The sequence below is a fragment of the Alosa alosa genome, chromosome 24 (genome assembly GCF_017589495.1).
Source record: "Alosa alosa isolate M-15738 ecotype Scorff River chromosome 24, AALO_Geno_1.1, whole genome shotgun sequence".
NCBI classification, from domain to species: domain Eukaryota; kingdom Metazoa; phylum Chordata; class Actinopteri; order Clupeiformes; family Clupeidae; genus Alosa; species Alosa alosa.
The window spans coordinates 19,218,485-19,240,117 of NC_063212.1; the positions used below are offsets into that span (position 1 = coordinate 19,218,485).

The 21,633-nt window shown below is 44.3% G+C and overlaps 1 long non-coding RNA gene across 1 annotated transcript in view; it reads right to left on the bottom strand.

Annotated features, from left to right (window-relative positions):
* LOC125289142 overlaps window positions 1–21,633 on the bottom strand; it is a 332,816-nt gene that overhangs the window by 73,044 nt on the left and 238,139 nt on the right. The window contains exon 7 of the long non-coding RNA XR_007192577.1: window positions 19,202–19,246. This is a non-coding gene — a long non-coding RNA (uncharacterized LOC125289142). The remainder of the gene's footprint in view (window positions 1–19,201; window positions 19,247–21,633) is intronic.

Genomic DNA, 21,633 nt, shown 5'->3' on the forward strand with positions numbered 1-21,633 from the left:
GAGAACAAATGACCACGGCAGAGAGAGAGAGAGAGAGAGAGAGAGAGAGAGAGAGAGAGAGAGAGAGAGAGAGAGAGAGAGAAGGAGAGAGAGAAACAGATTGAGACAAGAATGCATTGGAGAAAAGGGTCAGAAAGAGAGAGGACGCATTGAGAGAGCAACAAAGACATTGAGTTGTCGAGAGATAGAGAGAGAGAGAGAGAGAGAGAGAGAGAGAGAGGGAGAGAGAGAGAGAGAGAGTTATAAGGATGGAAAGGATGAGTGGAAGAGAGGGAGAGAGTGACAGAATGAAAGAGCGAAAAAAAGAGACGGGAAGACTGCCAAACAAAAAGAAAGGGGAACTAATGAGGATGGACACCTCAGAGGAAGGAGAAGGATGAGAAAGGGGAGCCAAAACAAACAAACAAACAAACAAACAGAAAAAATACAACTTTGTTTTCTTCCACATTTGTCTAGAGCCATTGTAAACATCTGTCAATGGGCTGTTGTTGCACATCCAAAGCCTGCATTTGGGCCATTTACTAATTCACTACATGATGCACTATTAAAATATTGTGTTAATTCACTATGCCGTGCACTCTGTAGTAGTGAATGAGTGGATGTCCTGCACTCTAATAGGCTAATAAGAGCCACTGCTACCTGCTGAGGCACGGATCAATGTGGGACACAAACACTCTCATTGTGCTGGCCTGCTCTGCTGCTGCTGCCGCTTTACTGTGTGGAGTCCTTGATCAATATGAGGGCTAGAGTGATAAGATACAGGGGAGAGGAACTGTTATCACACACACACACACACACACACACACACACACACACACAAGACGCACACACACACGCGCACGCGCACACACACACACACGCACACGCGCACACGCACACGCACACGCGCACACGCGCACACGCACACACACACACACACACAATCTGTATTCCGCACAACAAATAGCTCACTTGGCTTTGTGTCACAGGGATTCGGCCACAATTGTCCTCCAACCTCAATGTAAATGTAAAGCAGGTTTATTGGCCAAGTATACTTATACTATACAAGGAATTTGTTCTCTGCATTTTACCCATCCGGGGGTTTTGTACAACATACCCACACACACAGTGTACACCCATTCAAACACACACACACACCATCCCTCAGAGTAGTGAGCATCTTAATCCTGGCGCCCGGGGAGCAGTTGGGGGTTAGGTGCCTTGCTCAAGGGCACCTCATCCATGGATGTGGATGTGTAAGAGCATTGTTCAATCACTCCCCCCCCACCCACACTTTTCCTACCAGTCAGGGATCGAACTAGCCACCCTTCGGTCACAAGTCGGATTCCCTAACCAGTGGGCCGCAGATGCCTGAAGTCGAGTGAGGATGAGGAGAAAGAGGAGGAGCAGCCCCGACGCATGGTTGATAACTGCAGCCCCGACGCATGGTTGATAACTGCAGCCCCGACGCATGGTTGATAACTGAAGTCCCGACACGTGGTAAAGGGCGTATGATCTGGTTTGGGTTTGGGGAAGGTTGTCCAGGCTTTGACACCACACTACACCCATACACAAATGCACGCCGTACACACCAAACATCAGCTTAAAACACTAAACGCTCAAATGCCCGGCATTTTACAAACAAGTGGAGCTCTCATCAGTCGAGTAACGCACAATCAGGGGGGTCGCCATCGAGAATTAATCACAGCGATGATTAAATAATTATCTCAAGAGCAATTAATTAAACTTGCCAATGATCTCGTTTCCAACATCTGTCCTAGTTTCAGTTTTTAATCACTCCTGAGAATAGTGCACTCCAGAAAAGAATGTGGGATGCCAATGATAATCCCGAGCAAATGCTGTTTGTTTATGAAACACTAATTAATTGATTAATCATTGAGTGTCGTGAGCACAATTGCAAACTGACAGAGGCACACACACTGAGTGTGTGTGTGTGTGTGTGTGTGTGTACAGTATGTGAAAGCGCCAGTGTATATATAATGAATAACATGTATGAACTATGTGTATGTGAACTTTACTTCAGATATGTAACAATGTTTGTAAAGATGTGTAAAGCCAGTGTCCACCTATGTAATGGTGATATTTCCCAAATGTGTTGGCATTTCTAATTTTCAGAAAATGTCACAAATGAGCCTTAAGTTATCGTCAGATTTGCCCTGTTACTGAAAAAGGAGCTGAAAATGCAATGTACATGTAATAATGATTAGTGTGGATGGCTGTAGGGTGACCCCAAATACTGCGTTAGGCAGGAATAAGCTCTGTCTCAGGAGCAAAAAAGCCTGCGGTTTCACTACAGCATGCACATGCTTAGAGAAACGATTTAGCGTAACGATTATGTGCCAAGTTTATATTCATGAAAATAAACATGCTAAAATAGCAATCAAATATAAATACACCTACATTTGCATACTAATCCACAGCAGACCTATGGAAGTCATTATTACTGTAATGTATGAGGCATACATTACTGTAATTAACACAATCTCAATTAATTGATCGCACTCAGCACCTACTGTAATTTCAATATCTAGATCTCAAATTTGAACTGAAATGCAACTTGCAGTTACTGGAAATAATTCAATAATCAGCTTCTCAATTAAAAGCAAACAAACAAAATCAATTGTTTGCAATAAACAGACTTGCCACCATCTAAAAGGAATATTATGTTCTGCTTAAGGTCTTTTTTAATGACCACTGGTTGATAGATGTAAACAGTCTGAGCCATGCACAATGACTGAAGTCACAAAAATGCACTAATGATCTTATGCTGCAGGCTTCATTTGAAATGCTTTAGGCAATTTCATATGGTTAAATAAGCCAATGGAGGCTGTCCAGAGTGTAACCTCCAAAGATGACTGCACTCACCATTTTATAGGTCTGCCTGTCTGGCCGTCTAGCCAGAGACTTTCTAATGTGGAGACACAGCACTCAAAAAATACTCCATAGAAATGCATGGGGCTAGTTTGTCACGCCAATATGGCCGTTGTCTACACATATCCCACCCCTTCCTCGGCAAAACGTCGACATGTGAATACATTGAGCCGATCATGTGGTGTGATGTGAATACATTGAGCCAATCATGGTGTGTTGTGAAGACATTGTGCCAATCATGTGTTGTGATCTCGCCGCTGGAGCAAGATTGGTGTTGTGAAGCCTTGCGCACGCGCATTTCTGCCGAAATGGATGCCCGACGAGTGCCCAAAAAGCGTTGTCAAATGGCCGCCGAGTGGAGGGACTTGTCTAAAAGGACTTTGGTCTAGCTAACTATCCGTCTGACACCGACTATGCAGTGATCGGATCTCCAGATCTCTTTGCAAACCATATTTTGCTTCACTGTTTCTTTGGCCATCACCGTAAATCTCCGAGACCTCCGTTTTCATGCCATCTCAACCACGTCACTGGAAAGAGTTGACAGACAGGAACAAAGAGCTGAAGAGGGAAGAAAAGCGTGTTTGATGCCACTGCCTCTTCATCGATGATGATTTATTTCTAATGCTATGGCAATTGAGGGTAGGGAATAAAGAGGGGAGGTAATAAAGATGGGGCTTACACAGAAAGGTAATAAGAGGGATGGCCATGGAGGACGAGAGGTGTGCAGGCCTTACAAAGCACCATGAGGCCCCTGTATTAGCCCAGGCACTCAGTGTTCGATGCCACTGCTTACAAGCTCCAGCAAGCACCCAATGGAAAAAATGGATTCGGAAAAAAATCAATTACATCAGATTAGAAGTCCAAAAAGACACTTGAGTGGGCAGAAAGCACACACACACACACACACACACACACACACACACACACACACACACACACACACACACACAGAATGTGCACACACACACACACACACACACACACACACACACACACACACACACACACACACACGCACACACACACACACACACACACACACACACACACACACACACATGTGCACACACACACACACACACACACACAATGCACACACACACAGATGAGATGAATAGAAGTATCAATAGCCTTTATTAGCCATGCATTCTCTTTCTCTCTGCTCTCTCTCTCTCTCTCTCTCTCTCTCTCTCTCTCTCTCTCTCTCTCTCTCACATTCTCCATCCCCCCCACCCCCCCTTTCTGTTTTGTTTCTCTTGTTACCCTATTCAATGTCTTCTAGGAGACAGAAATCTAAGAAGTGTAAAAGGTCTAATTCTGTTAACCATTCTATGACAAAAATAAATGCACACAGTCCTCTAATCTTTGTGCTGGGGACTGCAACAAATGTTTGCCTTTTATTCTCACCAATCGATTGCTCACAGAGGTAATTGGTCCTGCTTTTTTTTTTTGATCTTCTTTATTTTCTTCCGTTCTGCCTTTATTTTGGTGAAGCAAGCTGATAAGCTACAGAAGAGCTGACTTGTCAAAGGGCCACTACTGGGCCTGCAGCTGTTCCGTCCACTTTACAAAAGTTGCCCTGATATTAGGTTTGCGAGAGGCTTTTAAAATATCGGACGGAAGGTATCAAAGCCGGTGTTTTCCTTGTGATGGACACATTCTCAAGCGCTGCAATTTCCGGCATCGTTCACATCAAAATCTTCACAAACGGCCTCTTTAGAAAAGCTCTTACTTAGGTTACCATATCGGGCGAGAGCTGTCTAAACACACACTGCGCACATATGGGGGTTGTATGTTCTTCCATGTAGGTTGTGGTGATGGTGTGTGTGTGTGTGTGTGTGTGTGTCTGTGTGTGTGCATGTGTGTGCTTCCCTGTTGTGCATTATCCGCAAGCTCTCCGGCTGCTGTGCTTCCTCAGCAGGTATTTGTGCCTTTGCATTGCCACCAGACCAGCAACATTTGTCATGATAAAACAGAGAGAAACAGCCCTTACTATTGTTTCATGCTATTGTATTGACACGTCTCTAGTACATTGTGGAATGTGGAATGACATTACAGACTCTATTATTGCCTTGGCCATGTGTGTGTATATACAAATTGTGCTATTTATGCATAGACCAGTGCTGGAAATGTGGCTTTAGGTGCAGTCATTGGATAGGATTGGATTAGATTGGACCATTGGAATCACTGCTTGGTTTAAATCCTCCTCTGCTGGGATATCAATTGTCTTTGCATATGGGACATTCCTACTGCATTATACTGCAATAGATGATGTATGTCTACAATTAAAATGGACTGCAGTGTTTGTAACAGCAAATGGCATTCACAGCAAATGGCCTCTGCCACTGTATCCAATCACACCAGAGAAATAAATCAATACAAATAAACACATAAACACAAATAACACCTAAACTTTTCCCACACTGAGTGGAATTATAATCAGAACTAATGTTGGCCGTCTGGGCTTATGGCAGTCATTAACATGTCCACTGAATGGATTTGGCTCACAGCAGCGCTCTTGTTGTCTGTGCTTTAAGAGTGGATGCTCCACAGGGGGATTTGTTAAGCTAGCCATCCCGTCCCTTCGCGCCCCGCGCTCGCGCAACGAGGCTGAGGGTGGGTGGCGCGGGTGCAGGAGCGTGAGAGGGAGCAGGGGCGAGTTATGACTTCATCCCCAGCGAGGGTGCTGGAGCATGAAATTAGCTTAAGTAGTAAAGCAGTGGCGTGCTGAACAGGTGTGGCTGCCCCAACCAGGACATTCCAATGTGAAAAGAGAATTGACACTTTCTCTTCCTTTCTTTATTTAATTATTGTGGCGTCGGTGCAGCACAGAAATGGTACTGTTTTGCATCTCATCTCATCTATTATTTTTTGGTGTGTGTGTGTGTGGGCTTAGAATATGACCATCAACTCATTTGAATATCACTTTTACTTGAGCTGTATTCCAGGTTTCTGGGGCCATGTTGATGTCAGGTCTGAAATATACCACTGGAAGGATTATGATTTACCAGTGTTAAGGAGGCGAATTAAAATACTGAGTGGAGGACTTCCGATTACGAAATGTGGTGATAAGACGTGAGTCATCTGAGCTCCTGTACTTTTTCAGTTAATTTTGTACCATAAGTACTAATAAGTATTGTAAGGAAAGGGCATTGGTAAATTGAAGTATTTGAGGATGAGCAAAACAGCAAAACATAGTGGCAGAACAACTGAAACCCAGAGTGATAAAGGTTGTACTAGCAACATGACACAGGATCCATTAACTACTGAGAAGATTGTTCAGGAGCTTGAACAACTTAGAAAATCTATGACTGACGAACTCACAGCCCTACTGAATAGTTCACTAAGACCTGTCCGGTCATCAGTCGAATCGATTGGGAAGACTCTGGCGAATCAGGCTTTCACAATTAGAGAGATGGAAACTAGCTTATCTGACCACAGTGATTGGATAGCACAGACGGAACATGATGTTAGCGGACTCCAATACAGTCTAGAGTCGGTGGTTGAGGAGAATGCTGTGCTCAAAACTGAAGTGGAAGACTTGGAATCTCGGTCAAAATGTCAAAACCTTCGAATATTGGGTCTCCCCGAAAACACTGAAGGAAAAGAGTCAAGGGATTTCATGGCTAAGTTGTTTTCTACGCTGCTGGGGGGAATTGTTTTCGCAGCCACCTGAGTGGGACCGTGCTCACCAGAGTCTACAGCCCAAGCCACGTCCGAGAGAAGCTCCGCAATCTATTATCATACGATTTCACATACGTGGAATACGTTGAGAAAGATACTGTATTGAAATGGGCAAAATCCGACAAGGACATCTCTTACAAAGACCACAAGATCAAAATTGTCGAGGATTTCAGCGATGCAGCGGTGGCAAAGAGGCGCACAGCATTCAAAGAGATCAAATTACTTGTCTACAAACAAGGAGTGAAGTTTGGCATGCTATATCCAGCCCGTCTCCGTGTCACAAACGAAAACACATCTTCAACTCTCCTGATCCTGTCATACTCTACTCATTGAAAATTTGGAAACACTTCAGACAGCACTATGGACTAAAATCCTCCTCTGCTCTCACTCCTATCTGCAACAACCACCTGTTCACTCTGGAAGCAGACGGGCCTTCTCTATTTCCGTGACCTGCATTTAGACCAGTCCTTTGGGAGTTTCGCTGATCTAGTTACTAAATTTGATATCTCAAAACACATTGAGGTACTCTCTTAGTCTATTTAGGTACTTTCAATTCTGCAATTGAAAAAAAACAAACAAAAAAAACTCAGTTTACATCCTTTCTTAAACTTTCTAATAAACGTTATTAGAAAACATAATGTCCTCTTCAATATCACAAGTTAGTATTTCTTTATATGGTCTTCTCTCATCTCAACCTTCTCCTCTCTGGGGGCTTAGGGATATGTGGGAAAAATAGCTGGGTCTCACATTAGACGTAATCTTGTGGAGGGAAGTCTTGCAAAGGATCAAGTGTACTTGTATATGTGCTCGAATGAGTCTTATTCAACGTGTTCAAAGTAAGTAAGTATATATATATATATACTCTTTTGATCCCGTGAAGGAAATTTGGTCTCTGCATTTATCCCAAACTGTGAATTAGTGAAACACTCAGCACACAGTGAACAAACAGTGAGGTGAAGCACACACTAATCCCGGCGCAGTGAGCTGCCTGCATCAACAGCGGCACTCGGGGAGCAGTGAAGGGTTAGGTGCCTTGCTCAAGGGCACTTCAGCCGTGCCTACTGGTCGGGGTTTGAACCGGCAACCCTCCGGTTACAAGTCTAAAGCGCTAGCCAGTAGGCCACGGCTGCCCCACTACACCAGAGCCAGACTGAAAACAACTATTCTGAGGGACAGACGATCTCTGTATCAGGTGTTCTCAATCACCAGCAGACCGTACACACACCTTTTTCTCTTGCCCAAAGCTACACTCTTTCTGGACATCTTTTTTTGATACCCTCTCTGAAGTTTTTAACATTTCTCTAACTCTATGTCCTTTTGATTGCTATCTCTTGTCTCCTGTTATAGGAAAATGTACAGTACCAACTACCAAACTGACCTTATCACATTTGCTGCTCTTATAGCCAAGCGTCAAATAGTGTTAAATTGAAAGAGCCCTAAACTGTCTGGCACAAATTATTGGTTAGAAGATGTAATGCCATTCCTGGATCTAGAAAAAAAATCAAACATACTGTCAGAGGATCCTTGAGAAAATGTCACAAAACGTGGGACCCTCATCTAACTTACATGCGGCATTTATCCTGTACTGACACTTAATCTGATTAGTATGTGCCCCCTTATTTGTTTTACATTATTATTTAATTTATGTATTTATTTTCAGTTGGTAATATCCATATTATTGTATGTGAGTGTGTGTATAATTGTTAATGTCTATTACTTGACTGCTCACATAACACGTTTTATTCTGTGTGATGTACTTAATAGGACATACCAGGGTTGGGAGGGAAGTGGGTGGTTGGGTAGGTGATTGGGTATAATGGGTGGTAGTTACCACGTATGTTCCTTGTTATATAGTTAATTGTCACGGACTACAGTCAAAGTCCTTTTAGGCAAGTCCCTCCACTCGGCGGCCATATTGCAACACTTTTGGGGCACTTATCGGGCTTCTATTTCAGGTAGAACTGCGTGTGCGCAATGCTACACGAATCACGACACACCAACCTCGCATGGGCTGCGAGATCACAACACATGATCGGTACGATGTATTCACAACATACCACATGATTGGCACGATGTATTTACAGCATACCACATGATTGGCACGATGTATTCACATGTCAACTTTTAGGGGCGAAAGGGGGGGAATATGTGTAGACGACTGCCATGTTTGCGTTACAAACATTTCTATGGAGGATTGCTGTGTCTCCTCATTAGAAAGTATCTGCTACAGTCGCAACAACAGCAAAAAAATAATGAAACTTTTTTTTTTTTTTTTGCTGTCAATTGTCATAATGTTTGTAACATGCTCAGAGGTTTGATCAATACAAATATGTTTTTTTAAAAAAGTGGAGTTAAAAACAATGAAAAAAGGTGTCTAAAATAGAAGAATTTACTCATGCCTTGCAAAAATATGAGAGTCACTGAAGCTGAACGGCTCTGTGCAGCTGTTCCCATGAACTGTGTGATGCATCTCCTTTCAAGTGTCTTTTATATTCACATATTCACATATTCACACACACACACACACACACTTCTGTCTGCTCCTGTCCACCTTCTGTAAGTAATCACGACCCTGGTATGACAAAGATCTGATGTCAGACAAGTCAGGGGCCAGGGCTTTTGTCGCGGCAGCTTTTGATCCCGCACATTGACACTGCACATCACAGCTCTTACGAGCAGCCTCGTCTCGTTCCTTTTCGCCCTCGCCTCTCCTGGCCTGGGTAGAGCTCTGTAAACAGGACCCGGCGACTGACGAGACAGCAAACCCCGGGATGAAAGCCCCTTTTTGTCTGGCTGGCGAGGCTCTGATGTACTTACACACACACACACACACACACACACACACACACACACACACACACACACACACTCACACAGATATATACACACACACACACACACACACACACACACACACACACACACACACACACACACACACACACACACACACACACACACACACACACACACACACACACACACACACACACATTCACACAGATATATACACACACACACACACACACACACACACACACAGAGACACATACACACACACACACACACACACACACACACACACACACACACACACACAGACATACACACACACACACACACTCCCACACACGCTTTGCGTCGGCCTTGATTCCGGGGACCGATTAGCATTTTAATAACGAGCGAGAGCGAGCGAATCGTTGGGAATTAAACAGTGACGGCCTTTGGAGATCCCCCTCTCCGCCTGATCACATAATGAGAGTAATACATGAATAGGTAAATAATGAGATGCTTTTCATTCCGTTGCCTGTGTGTGTTTACAAAAGACAGGAAGCAGCCCGGCCCAGATGCACTGAACAATGTCGCCGGCTGTGATGATAATGGTAATGATAATCACAATAGATGGGGCGATGATGATGATAATGGCGAGACTGGTAGTGGTATTAATGAGGACAATCTGTGGCGTCGGATCACAACAAGGACGAGAAAGGCAATGACAAAGATGAGTGTTAAGATGGCAGAGAAAAGAAGTAGCACTGTATGAACAAGGCAAACAGGAGGCTGAGGATGCCAAGGGGAACTGTGATCGTGGTGATGATGATGATGATGATGATGATGATGATGATGATGATGATGCTTGGGACAATTGCAAAACAAAATGTGAAAAATAATGAAACAGAGTGTGGTGATGATGATGATGATGAGGAGGATGAGGATGAAGATGATGATGGATAAATTGGAGGTACAGTAGATGGATAAACCCAGGGGATGAGCAGGATTAAAAGTTGATAATGACGCTGCTTGCTTTCACTCGCCAAACGGTGCCTGAGCAGACCTTGGCTTTGAGCGGGTGACGGCTGCGCATTTCCATCAAGCAGACACATCTAATTATTTCCTCTTGAGTCCCGTCAGCGGGCCGCAGACACCTCAATGTCCCCCCTGCGCCGAGCAAAGGCAAGGGCTATCGACAGACATTAGTGCCGCTGATGAGAGGACTGTAAATCTGCCCCCGCTTCCACTGCCCGAGTGGAACTCCGCTCGATCGCTGACTCCTCCAGGAGCCGGCAAGTGTGAAAAGCAGCCAATGAAAAAAAAAAAACCCGCGGGCAGAGTTGGCGGCGGGCAACACAGCGGCAGTGGCAGCGGCGCACACACAGCTATTAACGTATAGCAATGTATATCTGATGTGATGAATTAGGGCAATCTCGGCAGTGAAAAGCCAAAGTCACCGATCAATGCCCCTCCGCTATTTTGAATTATGACTAATGCAAATATTTTAGACAGCCAGAGAGAGAGAGAGAGAGAGAGAGGAAGAAGAGAGAGAGAGAGAGAGAGATAGAGAGAGAGAGAGAGAGTGAGAGGGGGATTGCAAAGGCGTGGAGAAAGTTTAATAGGCTGCTCTCACAAGAAATGAAACTTCTCCACGCCACCTTGGACACAGCACTACCTTTCCCATCCTCTATCTGTGCAGCAGTCCCAGTGAGCTGATACCCCACAGCACACTATCACCCCACAGCACACTATCACCCCACAGCACACTATCACCCCACAGCACACTATCACCCCACAACATCTTTAACAGCAGTCTTCAGTCATCTTAATTCGTTATAATTGCATGTTTATCAACACACCAGCCTTTATTACAACATTCAACCCCTCAAAAAACTCAAGTAAAGCTATCTTGTGTGTGAACTGCTAAACAAATCCTGAAACCTAATGCTTAGGCCGATTTGAGAAAGAGTACAGCAAACTGGTTATTAATACTGTAGTCACCTGGCTCAGCTAACTCTCTGTATGTGCTGCTTTTGGCCATTTGGTCAGTGAGAGTTACAGTAGCATACTTGATTAGCTGGGCTGGTGAGTGGCTTATGGAACAGTGGTCATAGCAATAGATCTGGACAATAAGTATGTCCTGTTTTAGGGTTGTTTCGGGATGGGATGGGAGGGTTGACCAATGATGATGGAGGGACAGGAGGCTGTGCCTCTTCCCAACCCACCCACCCCCCCCACACACACACACACACACACTGGTCTCATGTCCCCACCTCCTCTCCCATTGCTATGCCTCCTCTTTTCACTTCTCCTCCACCTCGTCCCCTCTCACTTCATCTCTTTCTCTCTTCTCCACCTCCTCCAACTCATCCCCTCATCTCACTCTGACTCCTCCACCTCATCCACCTCCCTTACTCTCACCTCTCTCCTCTTTTGCCACAGCTCTACTCTCACCTCCCCTCTCTCCTCTGTCTTCTCACTTTCTCCTATTCCCACTTTCTCTCTCTCTCTCTCTCTCTCTCTCTCTCTCTCTCTCTCTCTCTCTCTCTCTCTCTCTCTCTCTCCTGGGCATGCTGGTGTGGTCTCCCTGGTGTGGATGAGCCCGCTCCATCTCTGCTGACAGCGCTCTGATAACATTATCATGCTTGGCTGACAGTGTTTGGCCCCGCTCTGAGTTATGGCCTCGTCCCAGCACGGGAGGCCAGCACGGGCCCACAATGCCTGGGATGGAACAGGACCGGAGCGAGAGTGAGAGCGAGGCAGGTGGGGGTGGGGTGGGGTGGGGTGGCGCAGTACTGGAGAGGGTGCCACGTGATTGTGATAAGCTGTGAATGGGACTGTGCGTGTGTTTGTGTGTCTGTGTGTGTGTGTGTGTGTGTGTGTGTGTGTGTGTGTGTGTGTAATGTGTGTGTGTGTGTGTGTGTGTGTGTGTGTGTGTGTGTGTGTGTGTGTGTGTGTGTGCCTGTAATGTGTGTGTGTGTGTGTGTGTGTGTGTGTGTGTGTGCCTGTAATGTGTGTGTGTGTGTGTGTGTGTGTGTGTGTGTGTGAGAGAGAGAGAGAGAGAGAGAGAGAGAGAGAGAGAGAGAGAGAGAGAGAGAGAGTGTGTGTGTATGACGCAGGCGGGGGTCAGGGAGGAGAGGCGATGAGAGCAGGAGGAGGCGGTGATTTAAAAGAGTGATGGATAAGTGATGGGTTGGATAGGGAGAGAGAGTGACGACGTTGTTCCACTCCACGGAGGTGTTTGAGCAAGGTGATGATGGCAGGGCTGTAAAACCACAAGAGAAATGCTGACACAACATCCACACACATCCGCACACACACACACACACAAACACACATCAGCATGCATAACCACCTATGGAGATGTGTGTATACATCTGCACAATGCACAAAAAAAAACATAATTTACAGATGCCCGATGCAAATGTATAAATTACAGTGTAAACACAAGACCACAAATGTTGATGAGGGGACTGGAACTAGATGGACTCCAGAGAGCAAAACTGCTAAATGTGAGTTTTGAATGAAATGGGGAGAAAAATCACTGCCAGTTTTCCTTTTCTCTCTCTCTCTCTCTCTCTCTCTCTCTCTCTCATCTTTCTCTCTCTCTCTCCATCCCTCCCTACCTCCCTTCCTCCATTCTGCTAAAGGAAATGCTGACAAAGTTCCTCCCCTTGAAAAGACAGCAAAGTAGCTCTTTGACATTTCTGGCTAAGTGGATGCGGGGGTTCATTATTCCCCTAATAAATGGGTCTGATGACTGCCTGCGCCTCGCAGATTCAACTTCAGCACCTGTTTTTGCTTCGCAGGAACACACGTCAGCATGCGCTTTCTCACTCTTACCTCTCTCTCTCTCTCTCTCTCTCTCTCTCTCTCTCTCTCTCTCTCTCTCTCTCTCTCTTTCTTTCTCTTCCTCACCTCTCTCCCTCTCTTCCCTCACAATCATACATGCCCCAGTCAGTCATGAAAGCGAACGAGAGACAGCCTCCACTTTCACAGTTGCTTGGCACATTATTAAGGTTCTCTAATCAAGAGTGATTCATGGGGAGAGCTGCATAAACCACTCCACAGGCTCACGCTGCTGTTTAAGCACTTTTGATTTATCTCACACACAAAAGAAATCACTGACGTCACTCCAAATAAAGGAATAAATGGCAAGAGTCAAAGGTGGAATGTCAGCAGAGGCTTAAGGACACAGGACACATGACTCAGGGACTGCTTCAGGGTTAGTGTGTGCTTCACCTCACTGTGTGCTCACTGTGTGCTGTTTGTGTTTCACTAATTCACCGATTGGGATAAATGAAGAGTCCAAATTTCCCTCATGGGATCAAAAGAGCATATATACTTATACTTACATACTTATAGGAGTATTCTGGTTACTACATGGTGCTTTTGATTGTGTGTGACAAGGACGACTCTACTTTGCTCACTGCATGGTGCATTGTGCATTGTTTGTTGTAAATGTAAATGTAAATCAGGTTTATAGGCCAAGTGTACTTGCGTATGCAAGGTATTTATCCCATCCATGAATTAGTGAGCACACAGAGATTATGCAGTGAAGTGAAGCACACACTAACTCGAAGCAGTGAGCTGCCTTGCAACAGCGGCACTCGGGGACCAGTGAGGGGTTAGGTGCCTTGCTCAATGCAGTAAGGTGTGTCTTGTAAACAGATGCTTTGATAAAGCGTGTGCTTCATGCAGACTCCCATTTGAATCTTAATAGCTTAAAGAGAAGCCCCGCCTCTGCTCCGAGGGTCAAACTGCTAGCGTCAGCGAAAACAACGCCCAGTCGAGAACCGTGGCTACTGTAAGATCTCAAGAGCATTAAGTCAACCCCTCAGGCCACAATTCAAGTGTTCTTGAGTCCCTAAAAAAAAAAATATATATTTTTTTTAATCACTGGAAGCTGGCTCACGACCAGCAAAACCATTCAGCCTTGGATTCTGGTGGCCACTTAAAAGTGACTCACAGGGAGAGGGAAATTAAAAACCTGTGCCAAATGGAAGCCAAAACTAATGTCCGGAAGAGCAGAGAATGCCGCAAAACAAAAACCTTGGCTTCAAGGCCACTTGGCGGTAGTTTGGCAGCAGGGATTGATTCTGCCATTAAAGAGTATACCATTCATTCACACCAAAGGGGAGCGTGAGTTAACCGTGACTTAAAGATGAAGCAAACTAGTCACTAGGCACTGGTCAATCACCCGCTTGACCTGTTCATGTCACATCATTTCCACATTGCCTTTAGTGTTGCTGCATAGTGGTTTCACTTCCTGATGATAATGGCAGGGTGAGACCATGGGAAAATATCTGCCACATACTGTAGTCTGATTCACACTCGCCATATGAAATGCCATAACTCTGAATTAAGGAGTAGGCCGGGGAACAAGCATATTATCAGTATCGCTTCATGCTTTTTGGTATAAATCATGGCTTCAATTAGCAAATAAAGACTGTGGCTCGGCTTGTCTACAAGGGAATGAACAATCCGACGCAGCCAGGCAGAGTAATCTTCTGGAAAGTCGTCTTCCACTCTCCGACTTGCTGCAGACAGACCCATCAGCACATATTTTACAGGCTCAGTAATTGAAAGTGAATTTTACTTAATATCATTCATATTGGAAATGCCTAAATTGTTGAAATATTCTCATATCCGGCGGGGGTAGCGGGGGCCTGGACGGCCCGACGTGCTCATAAAGAAAAGGCGATGGCGGAGCGACGGCACTATCTCGTGTCCTTTGAGTTTATGCAAAGTGGGGCCCATCTCCCTCCAACAGCACTCTGTCAGGGAAACACCGTGGCAAATATCATTAAATGCTCCGCTACAACTTTCCTCCTTCTCCGACCGTTCCCTTTGCCTCCATTCTTTCACCCTTCCTCCTCCATTCTCTCGCTTTTCGTTTTTTTCTTTCACTCGCCCCGCTCTCTCTCTCTCTCTCTCTCTCTCGCTCATTCGCCTCATCCCCTGTCTCCCCTCTGCTCCGCCTCCTCCACCTTCTCCTCTTTCTCTCCTTCTACATCACCAACCCTCTTCTCTCTCTCTCCCCCTCTCTCTCTCCATCTCCCCTTCTCTACCTATTTCCCTCTCTTTTTCCTTCCCATGTCTCTCTCTCTCTCTCTCTCTCTCTCTCTCTCTCTCTCTCTCTCTCCCTCTCTCCTGCTCTCCTCCACCAGCTGTATCATTCAGCAGCGGTCGGCAGGGGAGGAGTGTATTGATCTGCCAGCGCCGACCGCCAGTCCATGCCCTGTCTCGCCGGGGCACCTCTGACGATGAATGGGCACTGCTCATTTTGCCTGGGCGCAGAGCATTGTGGGATGTGGGATGCCCATCGACGGCGTGGAGGTCAGGACTCGGCATGAGGGAGATAACACTCCCTCCCAGGCCTTGATTAGTCTAGACACGCCCGCACGCACACACACACACACACACACACACACACACACACACACACACACAAACACACAAATACTGATGAAAGCATGCTAGCCCAAACGCATATGAACGTGCACACACAAACACACACTCACACATACACTAATACACAAATACACACAAGTCTTCCTGATATGCACACAGAGACTCACAGAGACATAAACAAACAAATCACACACATACTGATGTGAAGAAAAGAAACACTGCAGTGGTACACAGACAAGAGAAAAAGCCAACAGGCATACAGATAACCCCCACACACACACACACACACACCACCACCACCACCACCACCACACACACACACCACACACACACCACACACACACACACACACACACACACCACCACCACCACCACCACCACCACCACACACACACACACACACACACACACACACACACACACACACACACCCACCACCACCACCACCACCACCACCACACACCACACACACACACACACACACACACACACACACACACACACACACACACACACACACACACACCACCACCACCACCACTACCACCACACACTCACACACATAATAATAAACCAAGATAAAACACACATACACATTTTTATGTTGACAATAGCACACACACACACACACACACACACACACACACACACACACACACACACACACAGTTTTAAGCCTCTATAGCCTGCACTATCTGTGCAGGCCAGTGAATGCATGGCTTGGTGATTAATGTGAAAACACATCTGCCGCTACACTATCTCCTCTTTTGGTGCTGCCACTGACATGATGATAATTTGGCTTCAGTGCACTCTCTGCATACCGCCCGCCTTCCCACCACCCAAACGCCCGCCCGCTGAACTGAGACTCAGCTTTCCTGCGTCACGTCCACAAACCTGAATATAAAAACGGCACAACTGGGAAATTCCTCCCATGGGACATGAGCTCAGTCAGACTCGCAGTGGACTTGATTTCTTTCTGGTCCTGAAAACGCATAAAAAAAAGAAAAAAAAAAAAAAAAGCGACACGTTCCTAAAATGGGCTCCTAAAATGCCGTTTCAGTGCCGGATGATGTATTGCACAAATTTACTGTCGAAAGGGCTCCACAGCAACAGCTCATAACTTTGCCATATATAAACATGAGTGCTTCTGGTGCCGTGGAAGATAAATGAAGCCTAAATTCATGACTGTGAAATGAGTGCTAATGAATACGGGCGACTGGGAGTCTCATTGTGATAAGTGTCCTGTGTAGTGTGTCGGAGAAGTTGGAGTCGTGAAGTGGGTGACGGGGACTGTCTGGGCCAACAGTAAGGAGTGCAACAGGGCACACACCCTCACAGTGAGGGTGACCTAAAGGACTGATGATTGAGACACGACCATTACCAGGACTAGGACAAGAACACATTTCTGAACCATAGCAGACCCATGAAAGGTTCAGGAACCACCTGCTCTAAAGGTTCCTATCTCAAAAGCACCTGCTCTAAAGGTTCCCATCTCAAAACCACCTGCTCTAAAGGTTCCCATCTCAAAACCACCTGCTCTAAATGTTCCCATCTCAAATCACCTGCTCTAAAGGTTCCCATCTCAAAACAACATCTTAAGGCCCAACCTTAGATATGAGAACCAGGAAGTGGGCAGAGCAAAATCACCCTAAGGACCCCTTTCACCCTGGACACTACCTTTTCCAACTCCTCCCCTCTAGCAGGCGCTACAGAGCATCAAACACCAACAGAACAGACACAGGAACAGCTTTTTAACACTTGCTGATGAACAGCTGGCATTAACACAAGGCCTGCCCTCTCCAACCACACACACTGCAATACTCTTCATCTCATTCCATTCCCCTGCATCAGTGTGTCACAACATCTTTATCTCTTGTAGCTGTTTTTTTCATTGTGTGTGTGTGTGTGTGTGTGTGTGTATGTGTGTGTGTGTGTGTGTGTGTGTGTGTGTGTGTGCAAGTGAGTCTATTGAAGTTCTCCTCTCTCCGACATGTGAATGTGACAGCCAGACCCACAGAGTTCCATCGCTCCCATAGAGACAGCCAAGGCAAACTAACTAGGTCTGACATTCCTACTACTGTGCTGCAATTTACTTTGTATAGAAAGCATCTGCTGAACATAGTTCAAACACAATTCAAGACTCACAAACAAGAACGCAGACAACAAGCCAGACTCCCCAGGGAAAGTTGGGGTATATCTAAGTACACTTGGAAATGTGCAATCAAGCTTTCACTGTAAAGTATCTCAGACACTCTTTATGAAATATGCATTGGGTGAAATTGCATGGACAATTTTGGGGAAAAAAAAGTAAATAAATTCAGAGAGGCCAAGAGGATAAAAGGAGCACTTTTGTTTACAGACAAAACACAAGTATTGTAGTTATTTTAATGGTACAATTATAGGAGACGGAACAAAACCACCGTTAGGGCCATATTTTAATGAGCTGAAATGCACAGTCTGAAGTGGATGGTTCAAATATGTTTAGAGTGTGGTCAGTCCAAAATTTCTATCTTAATGGCTTAATATTCACCAGACGCCAGGCACATTGTTCAAAAAGGTTGTTTGTTTTTTGACCAATGCACTGTTTGATGTTGCGCTCCTTCTTAAAGGGAATGACATAGTGTGAGCAGACAGTGTGACAGAGTGGGGCAGCCGTGGCCCACTGGTTAACACTCTGGCCTTGTAACTGGAGGATTGCCGGTTCGAGCCCCGACCAGTGGGCTGCGGCTAAAGTGCCCTTGAGCAAGGCACCTAACCCCTCACTGCTCCCCGAGCGCCGCCATTGTAGCAGGCAGCTCACTGCGCCGGGATTAGTGTGTGCTTCACCTCACTGTGTGTTCACTGTGTGCTGTTTGTGTTTCACTAATTCACTGATTGGGTTAAATGCAGAGACCAAATTTCCCTCACGGGATCAAAAAAGTATATATACTTACTATACTTACTTATATGTCACTCTCATAAGTTTAAAGGACGTTACACCCAAAACACACCCATGACAGATTAAGAAACAGAAAAACAACCCTTTTGAACAATACACCCAACGTTTCACACACCCTAAATGTCTCTCTGCCTCTGATCAAGTGTTTCAGATCACCAAAGATAGGGCCCTATGGTTATGTACTAGGGCTGATGAAATAATCTATGATGTGTGATGAAGTTGTATTCATAGGTATTTGTGATACACATTTTTTGTGTTTGTGCTGTTTGAGCATGTTCTCCAGCATTGGAATGACAGAAAGAAGGGATTAACGTAATGCTGTAACCTTCCCCTTCCTGTCTGGGTCAAAACCTCCCTCTCCCTTTGAGCTGGGTACAACATGATGTACCCAGGATGACAAGAAAATGAGGCACACAAGATATGTGGTTTGGTTGACCACTGCTTCTAGATGAAGGCTCTCCAAAACGTTCCCATACCAGTTTCTGGTAAACAATTTATGAATGAAGTAGCTATGTTGCTTACCTTCTGCAAATAATCATCATGTGGTTTCAGTCCCAGGAAAGTGAACTGCATAGGAAAAATAAAATCAAACAAGCAAACAAAAAAAGAAATTGTTATACACAAACAAGATAAAAAATATCCAATGACGGCATGTACAGAATCAAATTAAACCTGTTTGTTAGAAAGAAATGCAGTGATTGCCAGAGGTGATCCTGTAATCACCAAATAGCACATACTCGCAGTCGGATGTCACATACTTGAGAGTACACTGAGTTTAGTGATGTTAATTTATAGTGTTAAAATACCACGGCCCAAGGTTAGGCCTATGGTTCCTAAGAATCAAGAATCAAGTTTTGGGTTGACTGGGATGACAAAATAATAATAAAAAAAATCAACAGAAAATCAAAATTCTGAAAGAACAGTGCATCTTAGGCTTGTTAATAATGGAATTGGAAGAGATTCAAAAAGAATGAAGAACTGATTAGATCCCATTTGTGTATTACAGATAAGAAAACAAAAACAAGGTGTTCATGTGGAATCAGTTTATATCAGAGTTCTTAAAACATACACGTGTAGTCTTGCTAAGAAAAGTGGTATGCAGAAAGAATCAGTTATTCATAGTAGATGATGTAAAATGCTAGTACAGATACAGTTAGGCTCCTAAGTTTTTGAACCTATGCTAAAGTTGACTAAAAAAGGAATTGGCCTGGGGTACTTTCCAAAGGATCATCTCTCAATGCAAATCAAACCAGCTATTATGCTATCTGAAATAACACCATGCCAATCTCTAGGTATGGTGAAGGGTATGTGATGATGTGGGGCTATTTTAATTACAAAGGCCAAGGGAACTTTATCAGGATGCATAGTATTCTGGATCCATGAAATAACTGGCCTTCCTCTATGGTCTGCCTTCCTCTTTGGGAATTTACCATAGGGGTGCAAATACCTCTGTATTTTAAGGAAGAACATTTATTTATTTACGATACATGATTCATTCACAAAGAAAATTGGTGTCTTAAAGGTTGGATATTTCCTCATTTTTTTTACTTAAGGCATTAAGATCAATTTCCAAAAGATTTTATATTCCGCTTTTTAGTCAACTTTAGCATGGCTTCTAAAACTAGTACTGTACAGTACTATCTGAAATGCATTCTGCACTTCTACAGAAAGAATGCCCAAAAGAAACAGAGGGATGGGGCCATATTTATGAATTACTTAGCAAATTTATTGATTGAGTTTCACGGTTTATAATGAAAACAAGCGTAATTACATTCTCCTTAAAGGGGGTAAACAAATTTCAGCTGCAAGTTATTAAAAACAAATGAGAAAAAAAAAAAAACAGAGAGAGAGAGAGAAGGAGAGAGAAAACATATTTACTGTTCCCAGGAAGATTTGCGCAGGCTATTTCCCCCTAAATACATTAGCAGATGCTGCATTGCCCATTCAAGCCCTCAGACTAATATTCCAGTGAGTGATTAGCTGCTTATTGGGCCAGTAGGGGGAAATGTGCTCTGGGTAGTTCTGACAAAATGACTCGGTGATAAACACGCAGCTAATACGGCCAGGCTCCTACACAACTCATTGCATATTTTTTTAGACTTGGTGGTTGACAATGATTGCCAGTGTGTCTGTGAGGTGACAAACACAGGTTGTCCCAGTGCTTTGCCCACCCATGTTATCACACCCACTAAGGAGTCCATTTATAGTAGGCCTACACTCTGACAAACACTAGATATGCTTTACATGTTTATGTTTATTTTTTTATTTTTTATTTTATGTTCATGTTTTATGTTTTTTTATCTATCTATCTATCTATCTATCTATCTATCTATCTATCTATCTATACATTGATTTGTCTGACGTATAACACCGCCATTGTTAGCACATTTCTCATGCCTCTTATTGTATAGTACTGTGACAGTACTTGATAAAACTACAGCAGAGGTACATCCAGCAGGACTAGCTCTAGTTATGGTGTAAAACATAATTATTTGTGTTTTTATATTTCATATTATTTGTTGTTGTTTGTTTTACTGCTCCTTTTCTACCCTCTGTTAAAGTCCTAATGTTTTATTTCTTGTGCTTTTACTCGACATCATTGCAAATGTTTTTTTGAGTTTAAATAAATCAAAAATCAAAAGCAAAACAAAGAGGTCATGTGTTTACCTTATAGGAACTGACATAAAAGGCACCTCTGGATCTGAACAAAATCTGAACTTTATTTTCTTGAGACGTTTCAGTCTGTAACTGTCTGTCATCCGATACCCCTCAAGTTCAAATGTGGGTGGGGATGGATCGTGTGCTTCACAAAGAATCCCATCTATTGAAAACAACTTTGCCACAGATAATCTTTTTTTGAAATGTGACACCAAAGGGAAAAAAAGTAGACTACAAAACTACAAAAGGCTACAAAAAAAGTTGAAGTAGTACAGTGGCCTTTGGCTGACGTGACT